The sequence below is a fragment of the Hyperolius riggenbachi genome, chromosome 2 (genome assembly GCF_040937935.1).
Source record: "Hyperolius riggenbachi isolate aHypRig1 chromosome 2, aHypRig1.pri, whole genome shotgun sequence".
Classification (NCBI taxonomy): Eukaryota; Metazoa; Chordata; class Amphibia; order Anura; family Hyperoliidae; genus Hyperolius; species Hyperolius riggenbachi.
Window position 1 is genome coordinate 285,887,549 of NC_090647.1, and position 16,399 is coordinate 285,903,947.

Below are 16,399 nucleotides of genomic sequence, written 5' to 3' on the forward strand. Positions count from 1 at the left end.
ATAATTTGTAAACCAACTATTTGTGACAAATTGGCAAACAAGATGCTTGCTTGACACAAACTAAGGCAAGCACCAGTGTTCCCCATTGTAGCCAACATTCTTCACCATTATGAAAGTAGCAAATGCTACCTAGCTATCAATAAAGTGATGATCAGCATTGCATAAAGAGAGATGGAGATGGCATAACAGTGCTGATCCTGCTGAAAAGTGCAAATTGTTTCAGCTGTTATCTACTTTTATAAATGTAATGATTTGCAAAAGGGCATATTTTTGCAGAAATGAGCTATATCGCCTCTGCCAGGTCTGCAAGATTTTCACTGTGAAAATCTCATGAAACGATTTAGTGAAACTGGCATTGTAATTGTGACTCTAACCAATGTAAAAATGATGCCTAAACTAGTGCAGGTGTGCTTGTGTCATAAAACTGTCAGGGTTAATAGAAGTAGCAGCAATTGGCAGCTTGTTGGCATCATCACAAAATACACACAGAATAAAATTGTCATTTTTGTTATTTTCACATTTCACAAATGGTAAACTTTGCAGTGAGTACTTGGGAGATCGGGGGTCATTTACCTAAAAGTCCAAGCTCATACATTTCTCTTACTCATCCCTACTAATCACTGCCTAGATAAATAGGCCCCAAAGACTGCAATGTATATAGGAAGAGAAGAGATGAAAGAGTGGCACTCCCTACGTAATGAGCATGTGCATATGAGCGAAATGGAAAGCAATTTTATCTCACCATACCATCTGTGGTCGCCTCTGTCAACTGCTGGGACGTGTGCTCGTCGCATTGAAGTGAAGAAAGCACAGGTTCCATTTTTTATCAGTAGAGAAAGAAAAGTAGACTCCGGGCACCTTCCGTCCATTGCTGTTTATTAGCAATATTGACAGACATCCATCTGGATACCACAACCTACAAATACCTCATTCGGTGGTGTTTAAAGGTGCTGGTGCGGTGGAGGTGAGGGAGCCAGGGCACTAGGTGGGACCGGCGATGGCTGTTTCGCGTCTATCCAGACGCTTGGTCACGCTGCGTACCACGGTATGCATCGTGACCAAGCGTCTGGATAGACGCGAAACGGCCGTCGCCGGTCCCACCTAGTGCCCTGGCTCCCTCACCTCCACCGCACCAGAACCTTTAAACACCACCGAATGAGGTATTTGTAGGTTGTGGTATCCAGAAGGATGTCTGTCAATATTGCTAATAAACAGCAATGGACGGAAGGTGCCCGGAGTCTACTTTTCTTTCTCTAACCCCAAAGACTGCAATACCTCGTGTGTTTTTTAGGGTGAAAGTAACCTCTGTGCCCCTCTCTCCCCAACATAGCAGTATTAGGCATCCTGTATGACACACACACACACACACACACACACACACACACACACACACACTAGTATAGTATCAGGTAACATGGTAACATTGGTGCCTTCGTCTTCCTCCTCCTTGGATAGTGGAGCTAAGTATAAAAAAAGAATGAGGGATCTTAATGTGGAGGAGTATGTTCCGATTGATCGCAAAGAAAATAATTGAACATTTTATGTAGCCTCTGTGCACTCTTCCTCACAGAAAAATTATGAGGCAACCTCTAGGCTCACAATCCAACCCCCCCCCCCCCTTCCTGACAGCAGTATCGGGTAGTATTAGTGCCATCTTCAGCCCCCATCACCCACCACAGCCCTAGTCAACAGTATTAGGCAGTAGTACTGTGGCAATCCACAGCCTCCACAATATCAGTATGCAGAGTAGCATAATGGGACACAGTACTTTACCTACTGCAGCAGTGGATGGGTCCACACTTCTCCCCTCTCTTAAATGCAAAGATGCAAAGCTTTTTCCTCTGTATGGCTCACAGTGCATTCATAGTGGTCACATAGGCTATTGTTAGACCCATGGTTAGATTTATCCTTCATAAGTATATAGCTTTAGCACATACAGTCATATAGTCACCCCACTGCTGAGTGCTTCTGAAAGTGGGATCATTAACTATATGAATCCCAGCAAGGTTGTTGTCAAGAGCCAATTGGAGTACTCCAGTAATAGAAGTAATGGAAATAACAACTTTGCAACGTTATGGACCATCGATCTGCCATCTCTCTCAACCCGCTGTCAATTGACCTAGATGACCAGTCAATCTTTTTGACCGAATATTGGTCAAGTGAGCGATCAATCAATTGGGAACCCCACTGAATCGTTTTTTAACTGATTTGATCAGAGTGATCAAATTGGCCAGATATCTACTGGAAAAATTGATAAGTGTATGGTCAACTTTATTACTATGCATAACAGAAGTTGCTAGTTTACAATGTTTAATTGCCATGCTGCCAGTATAAAAGAAACACTTTCAAATATAAAATAAAGCTGTTTATAGTGAGATTACATGCATTTTTTTTTTGAAAAACACAAGTTTATATTATTGTTAAAAGCATTGAGAAATGTGTTTTGTTTAGAGCAACTACTTATTTAGATGGAATATTTTTTCCGCTGTTTTTATTGCTCAGGAACCTCAGAGACTTTTAAAAGACTATATGCACATTCAAATACGCATGCACTTTGGAAACAGATATTTGCATACTTATTTGTACTTATTTGGAGACTAAATATTAAACTGATAATGTGAGAAATACATAACACAGAAACATGATTAGAGGATATACACACTGATCAAATCCTATGCAAAGGACTAAAAATTAACTTGTAATAATACACATTAAAAACTGGAATTTGGCTGCTATATTATTTCAAGACTGAATTAACAACATATGGGGCTACACACAGGTAAGAATATATGAGAAAACCATCTCAAAGAAGCCATCTAACGTTGTTAGGTTGTAATAAACAATGTGGGGACTGATAATCAATCAATATGTATGTGTAATGATCGCTGCTGCAGCAGGTGTTGCTGGAAGTAGTAGTGCTGCAGCTCAGGCAGTTCTGATGTCTTTCCATGCAAGCTGCATAGCTTTGTCTGTCTTTCCCTGCTGTCAGCTTGTGACTGATTATCATTCACCTGTGTGGGAATCTGCATGTCTGCTCCCATTGGATGACCTCAGTATAAAGATCTGCTTCCTGCAGGGTTTCCTTGGGTTTTCATAGCTTCAGTGTAAGCCAGTCTTGCTGTCGCTTCAGCCCCGATCGTGTTTCTTGTTCTAAAGATACTTTGCTGGTCTTTGCATCATATATTGGTTCATTGCCAATATATATGCATACCAGCACGTTTATTATTTTCCTTGTATTTGTGTTACGTTGATACATCAGTGTCGCTGATGTATACGTACACGAACTGTTTATATCCTGTGTGCAGTTAGTCAGCTTTCCAGCACGTTTTGGTAGGTTGCGCGTACCGTGACCACCCGTGCTGAGGTAGTTACCCTGCTCCTGGTTCTGTTTGTGGATTGCGTTCATCTCTGCGAAGAGATAACGAATCCTTCTGAATCCTGTTCTGTTACCGTTTGTGGATTGCGTTCATCTCTGCGAGGAGATAACGAATCCTTCTGAATCCTGTCCTGTTACCGTTTGTGGATTGCGTTCATCTCTGCGAAGAGATAACGAATCCTTCTGAATCCTGTTCTGTTACTGTTTGTGGATTGCGTTCATCTCTGCGAAGAGATAACGAATCCTTCTGAATCCTGTTCTGTTACCGTTTGTGGATTGTCCTGCTCCCTGTGTTACCCATTCCTAGTCAGCGTTCCTGCTTATGTCATATATCGGTTCATTGCCGATATATACATATGTTAGTCAGACGTTACAAATAGTTTCATTGATAGCTGTAATTGTAATACGCTAGGAAAACATACTTATTGTATATTTATCTGTGTTACGTTCATCTATCTTAATCCTGCTATTTTCTGACTGTCCTGTCCTGTCTTTGTGAGGCACGCCATCGCCGCATCGCATTGGCTGCCTCATTCCAGTCTGTCTGGTTTTGGACGCTTGCTGTCGCTAAGTAGCCGCTAGCTAGCAAGCGTTCATTCCGTCTACCTGTCCTGATCTCCTCAGTTCTGGTTTATGCGCTCAGCGCTACTTTGCGCTGAGACGTTATAACGAAAGCATTGTTTGTGGCTGTCAGATCTGCACCGGCTCTGTGCACCACAATCTCCTATTGGAGTCAGTCCTCCCCTCCACTATACTAGGGATAGCCTGTTTCCTTGTGCTAGTGTGTGTACCTCCTCCACGCCAGCTCATGCGTTGCATGCTGACTGTGGAGAATACACCACCAAGCCTAACATTATGAAAAACCCATTACCAATCCCCATTGTGAGGGGGATTCCCAAAAAGTATGACACTGTTAATTATGGTTCCTGTTCCTTTAAGAAATTTGAAGAACTTAGCTCTGAAACAGAAAATGAGTTTTTCTCTGAATGTGCCAGGTTCCTGACCAATCCTGATCTCCAAGCGACTCCTGTTTCAACCTGGGCACTCCAACTAAGTTATATTTTGTTTAAAGGGGAATTATTCCAGTGGGCATTTGATGTTCTTAATCATTCCGATTTGAAAGAGAGACCGCTGGAATTTATAGCGTTTGTGATCCATAACTGGTTGCGCATAGATCCATTGCCTTTTCCTCTTAATGAACTCCTGGCAGCAGGCCAATCAGCTGCTCCTTCAATTGCTTGCAAGAATGAGCAGCAAGCAGAAAGTGTTACTGATAATTTTCCTGCAGCTTTGAATAAATCACCAAAAACAGCAAGGTCAAAGGCAAAACGCAAACGTTCTAAGAAACGTGTCCAATCTGCAGAATCGTTATCCTTAGCGACTGAGACCTATAATGAGATTCTGTCATTAACAGATAATGAAATGCAATTGTCTTTCAGGGGAGTTAAATGGACTTATGAAACTACTAATGAACTTTCCTCCCTGGCTAGGGAAAATAAAGATTTTTGTTTAAAAGAATTATCTGAGTATGATTATGATGAGATATTACAGAGTATTGAACAAATCAACTTATTTGTGAACCAAGGGAAGTTTGCATACACTACAGTTCAACACTTGCTACAGGTATTGGAGATTCTTAAGAATAAGGAATCTGCCAATCACCTGCTAATTAACCCTATACATGTGCCTGCCACAATCATATCTGCAGACTGTGATCAGCCTAAATGTTTCGCTGTTAAGTATGCATGGGATCCTCCATTCGAGAGGGGAGAGATGGAAGCCCTGGTCTGTGAATAGAAGAATGATTCAAGTTCATTTTGTCAATTTTACAGTGCAAAAAGTGAAATGGTATTGAACGCATGCATTAAGTCAGCCTATAACCTAATAGAGGCTGGTGTGTGTAGGTATGACTGTGTGGCTCCTTTGATTGATGTGTGGGAACTGATTTTGGATGATTTTTATGTGACTCCGAATTCGCAAATTTGGCGTTCTGACCCGCCTGCTTCAGCACCTTTGGCTGATTCAGCAGGTGATTCGGAGCTCTTTTTGTGTGAAATTGAAGTTCCTGCAATTCCACCCTGTACCATGGATAACTCAGTGTTACTTCCCAGTAAAACAGAAGCCACTGATACATTCTTAACCTTGCCCTGCGCAAATTTCTCAGCAGAGAATCCAGAGGTCCTGCTGACTTCCGAGTCCAGCCTAGCCAGTACTCATGACTCTTTGTTTAGTGAAACAGACACCAGAAAAATCTTGCCTGTCTCTGCAAAAACTTCTGCAGAGATTACCTGTGTTAATAAAGTTCAACTCCTGTCTGATCCAGCAGATGCCAATAGATGCACTACATCAGTTTCCGAGTCCCAGCAATCCTGTCTAGTAACCTCAGAACCCCAGCATCCGAATTTTCCAATTTTACAAATGAATGGTGATTCAGATGCGCAAACATTGTGTCTTGATCTTCCTGTTTCTACACCTCGCTCTAGTTTCGTGAATAGCTCAGAGCATCTGCTATGTGAACCTGAAATCGCAGAATTATTACCTTGTTCAGAAAATTTTCCAATAAATTTGCCCTGTACCATGAATTGTGCAGTAGATCTCTCCAATGAAACTCAGGTCACAGAATCATTATGCTGTCCAGCAGGTGCTTCCATGGTTTTGCCCTGCAATATGGACTGTTCAGTGATCCTGTCCAGTGAAGCTGTGGTCGCAGAGTCTTATGCTTCACCCAGTACTTTGGATACTTTAAACCCTCTAGCAGAGGAGGCTGAAGCACTGCTTACCTCAGTTGGTGTTGCAGTAATATTCACTTGTCTAGCAGCTGTTTTGGAATTACAGTCTGCTCTAATAAAACTTGATGAATTTCTGCCCAGCAAAGCAGAATCCATTGAAATATTGTCCTCGTCAGCAAGTGTGTCAGATACCTTGCCCTGTACACAGTCTGATTTAACCAATGTTGTTGAGTCCCTCTCCAGTGTTGTAACAGCCGAGGAACTCCAGCCCTGTCCTCTGAATGTTTCAGAAGTCTTGCCCTGTAACATGGATAATTCTGATTCTCTGGTCAAAATAATAGAAATCTCAGAATTTCAGTCCGGTCTGATGAGTGTTCCTGAAACCCAGCCCTGTATCCTGAAAGATTCTGGTTCTCTGGCCGCTGTGGCAGAGGTTCCAGAGTCCCCTTCCTGTCCAGGGAATTCCTCAGTTTTGCCTAGTCCAGTGGGGGCTGCTGCAATACTGACTTGTTCTGCAGCGCCTCATGAGCTCCAATCCAGTGTATTAAATGAGTCTCTGTCCAGTCCAGAGGTAGTTGTGGAGTCCCTATCTGGTTCAGTGCATACATCAGAAGATTTGTCCTGTCTTGTTAGTGCCCCTGAATCTGATTTGTTACTGACTTTGCTGGAATCAGCGACATCTAAGTCTGATCCAGCATTCTCGTGTAAAAGTCCAGTAGTTGCGAAGTTTAGTCATGATGATTTTTTTTTGGCCAGTCCTGGTTTTGGTCCTGTCTTGGCTGACCCTGAGGCTCACAGTTCCTTGACATGCCCAGAGGTTTCTCTTGTGCCGGTGTGCCCAGATGTTCTTTGTGTGCCAGAATGCCCAAGTGTGTCTAAGGTGTTAGCGTGCTCTGATGCTTCCTTAGTGGGAACACGTTCTGATATTGCCAGTCTGCCTGCATGCCCAGAGATGGTTCTGGTCCCTGAAAGCCCTGAAATTGATGTTTGTCCTTGTGGCCCTGACTCGGGAATTGCCCTAGGTTCCATAGGGGTTCTTGATGGTTCTCCATGTGAGCCTAAGGGGCATTCTGACCTATGGGGATCTCTTTGGAGCTTCAAGGTGTTCTGGGAGGTCTCTGAGAAAACTTATCCTGGTGCCTTGGACTGGTTCAACAGTGGGTTTTGTGTTGGTAAAGACAGTACCGGTGTGCATTGCAAAGGCTTTGGCGTTTCTGAACGGTTCCTGGAAGGCGGTGGGTATCGCTCAGGGAGTTTCGGAGGGCTTTCTTCTGGAAATCATGGTTCTGATGGGTGTCACACTGGGGCTTGTAGTACTGATGGGCATGGTTCTGTAGGTTCTGGTTCTGATGGGTCCAGTCTTGTGGGGACTGATTCTGGAATTCGGTCTTGCCGGGCTGTCCCGGTCATCATGAATTATCAGTCAGACTGTTTTGTTGGGAATTTCAGTTTTGAAAAGCGTCTGGAATCCGCTTTTAAGGGCGGGGGTACTGTAATGATCGCTGCTGCAGCAGGTGTTGCTGGAAGTAGTAGTGCTGCAGCTCAGGCAGTTCTGATGTCTTTCCATGCAAGCTGCATAGCTTTGTCTGTCTTCCCCTGCTGTCAGCTTGTGACTGATTATCATTCACCTGTGTGGGAATCTGCATGTCTGCTCCCATTGGATGACCTCAGTATAAAGATCTGCTTCCTGCAGGGTTTCCTTGGGTTTTCATAGCTTCAGTGTAAGCCAGTCTTGCTGTCGCTTCAGCCCCGATCGTGTTTCTTGTTCTAAAGATACTTTGCTGGTCTTTGCATCATATATTGGTTCATTGCCAATATATATGCATACCAGCACGTTTATTATTTTCCTTGTATTTGTGTTACGTTGATACATCAGTGTCGCTGATGTATACGTACACGAACTGTTTATATCCTGTGTGCAGTTAGTCAGCTTTCCAGCACGTTTTGGTAGGTTGCGCGTACCGTGACCACCCGTGCTGAGGTAGTTACCCTGCTCCTGGTTCTGTTTGTGGATTGCGTTCATCTCTGCGAAGAGATAACGAATCCTTCTGAATCCTGTTCTGTTACCGTTTGTGGATTGCGTTCATCTCTGCGAGGAGATAACGAATCCTTCTGAATCCTGTCCTGTTACCGTTTGTGGATTGCGTTCATCTCTGCGAAGAGATAACGAATCCTTCTGAATCCTGTTCTGTTACTGTTTGTGGATTGCGTTCATCTCTGCGAAGAGATAACGAATCCTTCTGAATCCTGTTCTGTTACCGTTTGTGGATTGCGTTCATCTCTGCGAAGAGATAGCGAATCCTTCTGAGTCCTGTTCCCTGTGTTACTCCATTCCTAGTCAGCGTTCCTGCTTATGTCATATATCGGTTCATTGCCGATATATACATATGTTAGTCAGACGTTACAAATAGTTTCATTGATAGCTGTAATTGTAATACGCTAGGAAAACATACTTATTGTATATTTATCTGTGTTACGTTCATCTATCTTAATCCTGCTATTTTCTGACTGTCCTGTCCTGTCTTTGTGAGGCACGCCATCGCCGCATCGCATTGGCTGCCTCATTCCAGTCTGTCTGGTTTTGGACGCTTGCTGTCGCTAAGTAGCCGCTAGCTAGCAAGCGTTCATTCCGTCTACCTGTCCTGATCTCCTCAGTTCTGGTTTATGCGCTCAGCGCTACTTTGCGCTGAGACGTTATAACGAAAGCATTGTTTGTGGCTGTCAGATCTGCACCGGCTCTGTGCGCCACAATCTCCTATTGGAGTCAGTCCTCCCCTCCACTATACTAGGGATAGCCTGTTTCCTTGTGCTAGTGTGTGTACCTCCTCCACGCCAGCTCATGCGTTGCATGCTGACTGTGGAGAATACACCACCAAGCCTTACAGTATGAGGACATTACCTCAACAGCCCTCTATTATTGTCAATGATATATTTACACACTACCCCCACCAAAAACCCAACATATGTCACTTCCTTAAGGGAAGCTTTTTCAAGGGAAAAAATATCAAAGTGCAAGAGTGCTAATCATAGTGCTAAGGTGCATAGATACATCAAGAAAAACAATAAAATCAGTGCATAGCAAAGCGATATGGCTATATGGTAGCAGCCAACTATATAGCCATATCGCTATACTATGCACTGATTTTATTGTTCTGCTTGATGTATCTATGCACCTTAGCACTATGATTAGCACTCTTGCACTTTTATAATTTTTCCCTTGAAAAAGCTTCCCTTAAGGAAGTGAAACATGTTGGGTTTTTGGTGGAGGTAGTGTGTAAATATATCATTGACAATAATATAGGGCTGTTGAGGTAATTTCCTCATACATATTGATTGATTATCAGTCCCCACATTGTTTATTACGACCTAACAACGTTAGATGGCTTCTTTGAGATGGTTTTCTCATATATACTTACCTGTATGTAGCCCCATGTGTAATTAATTCAGTCTTGAAATAATATAGCAGCCAAATTCCAGTTTTTAATATGTATTATTACAAGTTAATTTTTAGTCATTTGCTTAGGATTTGATCTGTGTGTATGATGTGAGAAATACATAAATATTTACCACCTTAGAAATCAGGACACAGAAGACAAGTATTATAATCAATCCAAAAGTTCTTTTAAAGCAAACCTGAACCAAATTTTGATCTCCAAATTAATGGTTACTGTCCCCTTAACTTTGAGCAATCAGTTACTGGCTTTTGTGGGTATAAGAGAGCTACACCATTGCCTGTTTGAGCCCCTTTTCATCTGACAATCAACTGGAAGTTCACCATGATTGTAATGAGCACATTTCTACTGTGCATGCATGTGTTTATGTGCTGCACATGTGCAGTAAAATGATTGCATTTTGCATGTCTTTCTTCCTGCCCAGGGATTCCTCTTTGGGGGGGGGGGGGGATATTCATGAACTCATGCACAGGCATAGAACTCATACATAGCCATTTTTTTGGGCAGTGAACACTGACACTCATCGTTAACTTATGCATGCAGGAAGTGTTAACTCACCCTTGTCACCACAGTGCTCCACACTATGCTCTATGCTGTGCTCCAACTCTGCAATACTTCCTCCTTCCGGTCTGTGTGTGCATATATATAAAGTTTAAAGGGAACCTTAACTGAGAGGGATATGGATGTTTCCTTTTAAACAATACCAGTTGCCTGGCAGTCCTGCTGATCTCTTTCAGTGCAGTAGTGTCTGAATAACACACCTGAAACAAGCAGGCAGCTAATCCAGTCTGACTTCAGTCAGAGCACCTGATCTGCATGCTTGTTGAGGGGCTGTGGCTAAAAGTATTAGAGCCACAGGATAAGCATGAGAGTCAGGCAACTGGTATTATTTTAAAAGGAAAAATCCATATCCTTCTCAGTTTAGGTTCCCTTTAAAGGGACTCCGAGGAGTGCCCAAATGTAAAAGAATACACTTACCTGGGGCTTCTTCCAGCTCAGGGTAGGCAATGAGGTCCCACGGCGTCCTCCTGGCTTGTCTCCTTCAGCCTCAGACGCCCCCCCCCCCCCCCCCGTTTTCGGTGTGACCCACCAACACCCGGGCCTGGTGTCGGCCGACTCTTCCTGATTAATGGTGCAATGCATCATCACGGTGGCCGGCGTGACAGGTCTGCTCATGCACGGGTTTTCCGCGCATGCGCATACCTGTCACACCGGCTGCCGTGATGACGTGAAGTGGCCGGCGTGATGATGCATTGCGTCATTAATTAGGAAGAGCCGGCCAACACCAGGCCCGGGTGTCGCCGGGTGAAGCCGAAAACGAGGGGCCGGCGGAGGCTGGAGGATGCTGCGGGACCTCGCCACCTTCCATGAGCTGGAAGAAGCCCCAGGTAAGTGTATTCTTTTACATTTGGGCACTCCTCGGAGTCCCTTTAAGGTTCTGCCCCGACTCATTCTGAATGATATTCCAAATTTGAACAGTGAGCTTGGCTACAATGTAGCCAAAATCAGTACAGATCTGGAGACCTTTTTATATTTGTCCTATAAGGTGCCTTTACATTAGAATAGCATCTGAATGTGTTACAGGGTTAAGATAATATGAGGTGTTTTTGAGGGTAATGAAAATCTGAGGTTTCAATGTTTTGGAAAATGAGTGCTCTCAGAGGCTACCTAATTAATAAATGTTTTTGTTTACTATTAGTATGATGATTTTTTTTGTATGTATAGATAGTGTTTTTCTTCTTACAGTGATCGAATCTGCTGTATATCGGCGGGAAAATCGTTAGGTGTATGGGCCCCTTAAAGAAAACCTGAATTGAAAATTAAAAGTCAAAATAAACATACACAAGTCATACTTACCTCCTGTGTAGTCTACTCCTTTTTCCTCTCCTGCGTCCTGTTTGTCCCCTGTGATCAATGGAATTCTCTGTCCTCCATTTTGAAAATGGCCATTACACCATAACAGCTTTCTGGTCAGCACACAGTTAAACTGTAACATCGTCCACTTGAGCCATAGGGAAACATGGACATTACCTGGTACATTAGTTTTCCTCTCAGCTATAACTGACAGCAACTGATATTTTATTGGCAGCAACTGATATATTTCAGTTCTGACAAAATGTTGTCAGAACTGGAAGGGATCATTGTCAGAAGAAAATGGTGAGCTTCTGAGAGGATCTGATGGCAAGGTAACTATGTAATGCTCATTTGAAGTTACCTCGTGTGTTTATTTCAAATAATTTTACTCAGTACAGGTTCCCTTTAAGTGATAGATGAGGTTTTATTATGAGGTGTAATATGCTCATTTATATTCCCCTCTATCCTTTGTGTAGACCAATATTTAGTGTCGGATGATCAATGGGATTTCCATTTGTATGCTGTATGGTTAAGGAAACCCTGGTGATACCGATTTAATTTAGTTTCTTTTTGTATCAGAATATCATGGTTACATTTTTCTATAAAACCTTGAGAATCTGTATTTTTGCTAATGTACAGCAGGTGGTCTTTGTAAATAACAGGTTTAGATATGACCTCCTCCAATTTCTCCGCTGTGAACGAAAGCTTAGATTCCTAGTATGCTTTTATTTGTTCTATCATGCATGCAGAGAAAACAGTTTTTTTCCCATGTTTGTTTAAATTCTGATGTAGGGGACTTAATAGGACATCTATGTAGAAAAACTTAACATGCACTAATGTACATGCACAAATATTTGTTTAAAAAGCCAGGCATGCCAGCATGGGTGGGATTTGTCTGCAATTTATTTTTCAGAATAAGGTGAGAAAAGAGGATGAGCACAATAGATAACAATCACAAGCACCTACAGGTGAAGCTCGAAGAAATTAGGATATTGTGCAAAAGTTCATTTATTTCAGTAAATCAACTTAAAATGTTAAACTAATACATGAAATAGACTCATTACATGCAAAGCAAGATATTTCAAGACTTTGGCCCATATGCAATTCACTTTTTCACCTAAGTTTTCTCCTATGAGATAATTTTTAATTTTTGATTAACTTTCCAGCACTTTTCAACTAAAAAAGCATAAAAAAGTAGGTGAAAAAGTACTATTAAAATTATTTTAATTATTTTCTTGCTTTCTGGTAGCTTAAACAGCATTTTATTGACAAGTTTAAAAATATCACCTAGGAGAAAACTTAGGAGAAAAAGTTAATTGCATACGGGCCTTTGTTTGTTATAATGTTGTTGATTATTGCTTACATCTTGAAAACCCCAAGATCAAAATCTCAGAAAAATAGAATATTGTGAAAAGGATCATTGTTGTAGGCTCAAAGTGTTAGACTCTAATCAGCTAATTAATTAAAAAAAACTGCAAATGGTTCCTGAGCCATTAAATTGTCTAGTCTAGTTCAGTAGCAATCACAATCTTGGTAAAGACTGCCAACCTGACAGTTGTGCAGAAAACCATCACTGATACCCTCCATTAAAAGGGAAAGCCCCAAAAGGTATTTGCAAAAGAAGTTGGATGTCCCCAAAGTGTTGTATAAAAGCACATTGATAGAAAGTTATGTGGAAGTGTGGAAGAAACAGGTGCACAAGCAACAGGGATGACCTCAGCCAGGAGAGGACTGTCAGGAAAAGGCCATTCAAAAGTATTGTGGACTTTCACAAGGAGTGAACTGAGTCTGGAGTTAGAGCATCAAAAGCCACCACACACAGACAGATCCTGGACATGGGCTTCAAATGTCATATTCCTCTTGTCAAGCCGCTCCTGAACAACAAACAACGTCAGAAGCTTCTTACATAAACTAAAGAAAAAAAGAAGCAGCAATAAAGGAAAAAAAAAAAGAAAAGACTGGCACTAGTTGCGGGTAGGGAGGTCATGGGTTGACCCGGATAGTGTACTTCATCTTGCAGCGTGCTCCCGAGAACAAACAATAGTATATATGGTGAATAGAGAAGCGAGGCACTGAAGCAATGAAAAGTGTACCTTTAATCCACGGTTGCAGACACAGCGGGGTGTACAGTGGGGGTGAGGGGATGCCTGACAGCTGTTTCGCTTAGAAAAGCTTCTTCAGAGGCACGTGGTAAAGAACCCAATCACTACAGTCCATGCACTAGCCGGCCCAGCGGGTGTGCATGTGACATCTGCGGTCGTTTGGACGCATGCTGGCGACCAATAGGTTTGTAGATAGAGAGGGCAGAGCTAACATTACGGTGTCCAATAGACACTTAGCAGCGCAGTTCCCCATCAGGTCTGTCTAGTGCATGGACTGCAGTGATTGGTAGAGAACTATAGAGCAGCGCTATTGGCTGGTAGTCTATCATGTTCATTATAAAAGCAAGTGCTTGTCGTATATATGATGCATTTGACTTACAGCCTAGCTTGATAAAGGAGTTGCTGTTACTCTGAAACGTTGCAATAATGGCTGTAATGGATGATTGAAGAATAAAAGAGCATTTATACTGGATGGTGCCAGCTACATTTCTCCTTGCACTGTATTGGCCCAGGAGTGCTGCTGGGTCTTAGCCACGGCACATCATCTGTTTGATTGGAGTGGTGCCTCACTATCTTTGCTAATTTAAAAATGAGTAGAAATATTTTCCTCCGAAACTTTTTCTTGGTCCAGTGCAAAGAAGGCTAGAAAAACATGACAAGAAATAGAGAGAGAGAGAGAGAAAAAAAAAACTTCACATCTTCTAATGTTTACAGTTCTTAAACTAAAAACAAAGACTTTTAATAATAAAGCTTGCTATGTACTCCAATGTCCTTTTTGGCTTCATTCTACTGTTTCTGAGTGCACTCTTTACAGTCAAGAGTATTGCATCCAGGCCCATATGCAATTAACTTTTAAACCTGGGTTTTCTCCTAGGAGATCATTTTCATATTCTTTCTCTTTAAAATAACTCTTAAGCATTTTACAATTGAAAACATACCTAAAAGTGAGTGAAAAGTACTATCAAAATTATTTTGAGTATTTTCTTGCTTGCTGGTGGTATAAAAGGCATTTTAGGAAAAGATGTGAAAATACCACCTAGAAGAAAACTCAGGAGAAAAAGTAAATTGCATACAGGCCCCTGTCTTCATTTTTGAGTGTTCCACTAATAACTGATGGAGATCCTGGCTGCCAGGGATGTTTAGTACCCTCTATAAGATCACTGACTATATTTATTGATTTCCTTTAATTTAATTTTCAATGTATTTTAGTACTACTTACTGCAATAATGATATCACTAGTGGAAGAAATACTGACCAGTTATTAACTGAAGATCAGTGGATGAGAGTCACGTTACCTATACTCCATCCTAGACTGCAGGCTTCCCAAGTGACGCCATTCTCTACATGCCAAGAAAACTGGAAATAGAGGGTATATCTAAGGGCCCGTTCACACTGCACGCGTTTCCAGCCGCGTTTTGGAAACGCGTGCAGGAGGCCGACATGCACGACATCAGACAGTGCATAGAGTGCACTGTCTGATGTTCACACTGCATGCGCTCCGGACCTGTGCGGTCCAGGAACGGATGCTGCACGCAGATTTTGCAAAAACGCGCGGCTGTCCCATTCACTTTTCAGTGATGGGATCAGCCACGCAACGCACACAAACGCGGATGGCGTGCGTTCGTACGCGTTGCGTTCCGCACGCATGGCCATCCGCATTTGTGATCTGAAGATGGCCAAACACTTATCAATTTTTGTTAGATTAGGTAAATTGATCTCCATTATATTGATGCTTTCATTGGATTAGCATGTAGCTCAATTCATTGGAAATGTAACTTGCTTTTGAGTGGAGCACTGCAACTGATAGCTTTGTATTACTTCTTTACTTCCACCTGTGCTTGATTAATAAAATAATATTTTTGATTGACAGTAATGCGATTAAAATACAAGAGGACTCTAGTTTTTTTTTTGTTTTTTTTTATAGATTTCTATTTAATGTAATATTTTTAGGGAGCCAAATGTCTAACCTGTTATCACTGGTCTGTCTATTATGACTGGCTTTACTACATTTCAAATGAATGCGCATACTTAAGATGAAATCTGATTATTGCAGGTCCTAGCCAATGTGTATGTATTTTGTGTGCAGAAATGTGAATAAAGGAAATAGACCTTATAGTGGTGCATACTGTTTCAGCGCCGCTCAGCTCGGCGCTGTGAGAGCTGAATGACGGCTCTCACTGCTGCCGCTAAACTCCGAGGCGGTGTTAAAAACTATTCCCCCTCCGAGTTGTCGCAACTCGAAGAGAGATGTAATTAGAGGTCTGGCAGCCGCCAGAGCCTCGAATTAACGATACGCGTCCTGCGCAGCATAGAATTGCTGCTATGGGGTGCCCAGTTTTGGTGCTCGGCTCTAAGAGCCGCGCGCCTACATAAGCTGATCCGACCTTAAAGTGCTACAATATCTGCAAAAGTTTTGGATACCCTCTACTGTGTAATAAAGCTTATTGATGACATTTAAGTCTTGGACTAACTACACTGTGAGAAAACTTATTGATGATATTCAAATGTTGGACATTCTATACCGTAAGAAAGCTTATTGACGTTATTTAAGTCATGGACAATGTACAATGTAAGAAAGCTTATTGATATTTATGTGGTGTTTTGAAAAAAGCCTCACCAGGAACTTTCCATTATAAAGTACTAGGCGGGCAAGAGAAGATGAGGAAAGGAGCATGAGCTCCTGAAACATTGTACAGTCCTTTTTAAGCTTGTTATAGCTCAATAAAGTATATTGTTATCCATATGCAGTGGACGCTGTTTATTTGAGCTTACTGCACGCATTTTAATTTGCATAATTATTGTATTCTTCTTCCATTCTCCCCCAGCCTAACTACCTGTGAGCTATATAGTGCAGTCACGCAGAGTAGGAAGACTGGTGCACCATGT